Below are 5,733 nucleotides of genomic sequence, written 5' to 3' on the forward strand. Positions count from 1 at the left end.
GGCCCGGCGAGGGGGCGGGGGCCGGTGTCGCGGTGCCGCGGGCAGGGGGAGCCGGGTCATTGTCCCCGTCAGCGCCGCCTGCAAGCCGGGAAGGAGCGGCCCGGGGTACTCGGGACTCCGTCGCCTTCCGCCGCGCCCACCGAGAGCCGGCGGTCGGCCTGGCCCGGCCCAGCCCGGGGTAGGTGAATGGCGTTTGCCGCCCTCGGTCCCCGCTCTGGCCCGGGCGCTGCTGGCCGCTGGCAGTGGAGCTGCGGGGACGGGAGCTCGGCGGAGATTGTGCCGCTGCCATCCTGGGTCCGCTGGCGGCGGGGCAGCCCGGAGCAGCGGCACCCGGAGCAGCCTCGCCCCGCATGTGTGCATGTATGCACAGAGCGTGTGTGCCGTGGTGCGGTGCGCGGGGGCCGTCAGGAGGTCTGGCAAGGCCAGGAACAAAGCATAGGGCAGGGGCACACACCCAGGTCGCCGCGGGGCTGTCGGCCGTGCCCCCGAGTCGTGACTGTTCCAGAACAGCCGTGTTGCTGTGAACCCTCTGGGCCGGCAACACCGCAGAGCTGAGGTCGCTGCTCACTGTTACTGTAAGGACACCTTAGAGGTGAGCAATGCATAAATACCAACAGTCTACCTGTTTCCAGTAATTTATATGTTGTCACACGCAGAACCACACCGGTTAAAGTCTTTATAAAAACTTAGAACGGTACAGATTTTGTGTAACAGTCATAGCTCAGTTTCGATATGTCTGGTTTAGCTTAATGTATTTTCCAGATTGAGTCAAGCCAAAGCAAGATGAATTGGTGCCCATTTGAACAAATCTGTGGGTTTCTTGAGACTTCTTTAAGTGATTTAGTTGATTATACACATTTTTTTTCATACACATCTGAGTGGGTGGTAATGTCTCGTAAGGAGCTGGCGATAGCAGTCTCCTCACTTGGCTCAACTCCACCTAGGACAGCAACACTTAATTTCTGCTGTCATTCTTAAATGCCCCAAGTCACTTATTAATATAGTTTAGATTCCTCAGTTATAAGGGTTTAAAACAAAGGCTGCTCAAATTGCTGGGAGATTTTAATTACCTGCTTACTTTGTGTTTGTGGACCTCAAGGAAAAGTGAATCTTGTGTGAAAGTCTTGCTGGGTGTGGATTGCTGGAGGAAGAACAGGGAAGAGGATGCCAGGAAGGGAGGGGAAGAAATATGCAAAAGGCATGGAAGGATCTTTGGTGAAGGATGTCCTGTTTTGGCAGCCTGACATGGAGCTGGGCAGAGAGGAGTAGGGAACATGGTCTTTCCCTTTGAGGATTTTTTCAGATCTTTTTTTGATTTGTTTTTAATATTGGTGTTGATGAGGTGAACTGAAATTAATTAACTTCCTTTAGTGACACACCCTGTTATCCTGATAAACCGCTGTCTATCTTGAGTGTCCATGCACTCCTCCACATCTGCCTTCAGCGAAAGAACTGGTATTTCTGCCACTACTTTTGTAAGAGTCATCAAACCAACTCTCCATGTGCCTGTGCTGGGACAAGATGGGCTTGATTTTGGTGCAGTCTTGGCTTGTGGGTGTTCACCTTTCAGGAGGTAACATAGGCTGGGTTGGTGTTGCAGGGAAGCTGGTGAGGGATGTGGCTGCACACAGTTAGGTTTGCCTTTCCTCTCGGGTGGCAGCAGGTTCTTGCTGTCTGTAGGGAAGGAAGGAAACATGCCAGTCTTCCAGCAAAGAAGCATTTCTGTGCTGTGTCTGGGGAAAGCCTCCTGGCAGTGCTGTGCTGCAGCACCACTGATTTTGAATAATTAAGGGTCTTTGGTTTTCTGGTGGTTTTGAGACACCAAGGTGAAAAAGCAGAGGTTTCCATCATGGTTTGTGTATTTTGGAGAGCTTTCAGTGGGCAGGAAGTTGTTATGGTTTGTCTCTAGGACTGGCACAAACAGATTTAACATGCTTCTGGTCTCCCCTTAGAAAGTGGTCGGCAGATGTGGCTGGGTATGGTTCTGTAACATTTGAAGCTCTGTACTGAGCAGGTGTTAAAGGCCTCTAATTCAACACATTATAGAAATTGCTCACTAATATGGGTTGGGTTTTCTTTGTGCAAAAAAAAGAAGTTGGAAAGTGAAATACCTTATTTATTATGTGATACAGATTTATCCTGCTCAGTCGTTCCAAGTTGGCATTCTAATCTGTTCTTTTGCAAAGGTGAGGCATTGCCTGCTAATTAGTGTAATTAAATGGGTCAGTTTTAAATGAGAACTCACTGAAAAGTTATATGCTCTGTAGACTATTCAGTTATTTTTATTCCTTTGCTCAAATATGCAGGCACAGGGGAACATTTTGTATATGTTTCAAGCAATTACTTAGAATTTGTTAGTTGGTCCACTAAGAAATTCTGTGTGCTTGAGCTAGGCCTGTACTTTCTGTAGTAGGTGTTCATCCTCCTGTGAGGGAGAACAATCATTTTTTTATCTCTGTCTATTTGTGTAGCAAGCAGAGGAGAGTGATCCCCACATGCTCCCCTGCAAGGCACCGTTACATCAGTTGTGTGAGGCCTGGTTGTCTGTTAACAGTCCTTGGCACTGGGATACTGCCTGTCTAAAGCCTGCCTTCCCCAGCTTGTGCCAAAGAAAAGGGATAAAGCTGAGCAGGACAACTTCTAAAGCTGCAGTGGATGTGGTTTTGGTAGGTTGAAGGGGTGCTTCTAATGCTGGGGAGGCCCATTCTCAGATAAACTGCAGCATTGAAGCTGCTTTCCTTGAGGGGTGACACATTCAGCAGGAGTGTGGTGCTGCCTCCTGCCATTGCTGGCCTCCATCCCCAGCTGCTCTGCCACAGCTGCATGGGGAGTGGTGTCGACCAGATCTGGAAATTTCTGAAATATAGCATGGCATGAAAAATGGAGGACGTAAAAAAGGATTATCTCCTTGGTAATGTTGGTGGTGAGGATTTAGGCTGTGAGTGAGAATTTAGGCTGTGAGACTGCAGTGGCTCCAGACCTGCCACAAAATGTTGTGGAGATTCAAAACATATCCTTGGAGATGTGGAAGGTCCTCCAAGAGTCCCTTCCCCAGGGGAAGGGATCTGTAATCATAAAAAGCTGTTGTTGAGTATCAGAGATCTGTGAGAGAACTGAGGATGGAAATTTTGCTCTCACTCATTTGCATTGATCTGTTACCTGCTGTGTTGTCTAAAAGAGGGAATGGTTTAGAAATCCCTCAGCCAAGTTCCATTTGTCTCAGCTGGGTGTGTGCCCTTGACTTAAACTTGACTAAGCTGTTCTAGCTCATAGCTTTCAAAGCTGTCACACATGTCCTTCCCTGAGGTGGTGTGCCTTGAGATGGAAGTCATCTCCATGTGCTGGCAGAGCTGAGTTAACAGTGAAGATGCTACTGAAGCCTGTCAAGCGAGCTTTGTCTACAGGAATCCTGTTGCAGGTTCAGAAACATTGAGACTGGTTTGTTGGGAGATGTTTCTCTGCTTTTATACTTTTTCCTTTACATGTAGTGTTGGAGGTGATAGGATTTGCCTTGAAGATGCATGAGCAAGAACATGCCAGGCTTGTGTTCTGTGTGGACAGTGGCTGGAGTGGGCACTGCATGGGACAGCCTTTGAATAAGTTCTTATAACCTACACAGTGGAGAAGTTGCCAATTCTATACTTTTCATTTAAGGATGGTGTAAATGATTTTCTGTATTGCAGACCTAAGAGAAAAGGAAAAAAAAAAAAGGAGAAAAGAACTTGAAGTCTGGATTGCAACTGAGCTTTTAATTTGATTGTATTTGTATCAAATATTTAGTTGTCCTGTTATTGAGAGTCTCAATTCCCGCTTTTTCTTTCTTGACAGACGCTGCAGCAATACAGACTTTGGCATGTCTCTTGCAGCTTCCGATTGATCCCTACCTAGAAGGCAGTCAGTGAAAATCTTGGAGCTACTTCTTATCTTTTTTGGGGACAGTGAGAGAATAGTGATGTGGGTGGTTTTTACAGCAAACGTCAGTGTCAGTCTTTGTGTTGGCCATGGGACCCAGCCTATGAGACCTGCTTGTCTCTCTGTCCTCTGAGAAGTTTGTGGTGCTGGTCAGGCAATCCCTCAGAAAGTGGTGGGGGATGACATCTCCTTCACTGTAGGTAAAAGGCATTGAAGAGCAGTTCCCAGGTGATGGGCACTATTAGTATTGATTTGCCTTTTGTGTGTCCTGAATAGGGTTTCTTCCATGATCTGTTCCATGAAATGATGGAAGGCACCAAAAAGTCACATAAAGCAGTCCACACATTTATAGTCTGTTCCAGGAGAGTTAACTGCTTCTACGCAGTCTGTGCTATTACCTGTAGGGTTTTAGCTGTTTGAGACTTGCTGATTTTGGGCTCTTTGCTCCAGTTCCCTTCTGTGCAGCTAGATGATTGCAGTAATTTATGATTTATTGTTTCGTGCTGGAGAAAGTCAAGAGGTAGAAGATGGTTCTGTTCAGGAGAGCAAGTTGTTAAAAACTTATGCCCTTTCTGAAAGAACATGTGTTCAAGTTGGCACATCCCATACAATTTCTGGTCATTTTTTGAGTTACTTGTCTCAAGATACTCTTTTCAGGTTTGTAAAAGAATTTTGTACTTGTCAAAACACTAATATCTCAAGGGTAGAATCAAAGGAGAGCTGGCAGCAGGCTTGAGGCCATTTCTCCCAAGAGGGAAGTCTGAGGCCAGTTCCAAAAGTCAAGGGAAAGAAAATAAAAGGTGGGAGTCTCATTAATATTTAAAAACTATCTAAGCACAGTTACTGATAACTCTTCCAATGAGTCACGTACTGTTGTAATGTAACAAACACAAGCAGCACTCTGAACCTAATAATGCTGCTTAGATAAAAAAATAATTCTTCATGTTTTCATAGTGACAGTGTGTCTCCCAAAGTACAGCAGAACATCTTGGAGAAATTCAGAGCCCAAAGCAGCCCGGTCCTGGAACTACTGCTCCATCATGACCTGTCTTTTCAGAAGCACCTGGATGCCTGACTTGGAAATTGTAGGGGCTTCACTTGATTCAAGTAATTCTGCTACAGACAGGCTTGCTACCTGATACCATCCTACAAAAAACTTGCTTTTGGTATGGAACCATACTGCGGGTCTAGTTGAGGTGACTTTAACCTGGATTTAGCAATGTTTACAAATTCTGTGTAGATGACTTTGCAATTCTGGTGTTGCACTGGGAGTCTTGTTGGGGGTGAGTGTCTGCTGCCTTCACATGATGTGTTTCTCTGTGAGGAAATCTTATTGCGTGGGTCATTTTTAGGAGGTGCATTAGATGAACACTTCTTTCCACTAAACAAAAGGAATGTCATCATTGGAAATTACAGCAGTCCTCCTTATCCTAAGGCAAGATCTAGGACATGCTGTCACAGTCTTTCTCACGCTTTTAGGTATGATTGTTTAGCCAGTCTCAGAAAGAATAAGGAATTGGTTGTTCTGTATGCTCAGTTTCTAGCTTTATCAGTCTGGCAGATCAAGTTCTATACAGATGGTTGGGTGGAGTTTAATGGTACTTTTGTCTTTCTGGTGTTTACATACTCATTTGAAAATTAGGAATAAAGTTTAGAACTGAAGGAAAAGTAGGAAGAAAGAATTGTATCAGCATGTAAAACACTGTCACTTCTAAAAGTTTACCAGAAGAGATGGCGGTAGTGAATCTTTGAAGCTTGTGGGAGATTCACCACATTTTAAAATGTATTACCCAGGGACTGTGGGGTTTTGGGGTTTTTTTG

The sequence above is a fragment of the Parus major genome, chromosome 1, assembly GCF_001522545.3.
Source record: "Parus major isolate Abel chromosome 1, Parus_major1.1, whole genome shotgun sequence".
NCBI classification, from domain to species: Eukaryota; Metazoa; Chordata; class Aves; order Passeriformes; family Paridae; genus Parus; species Parus major.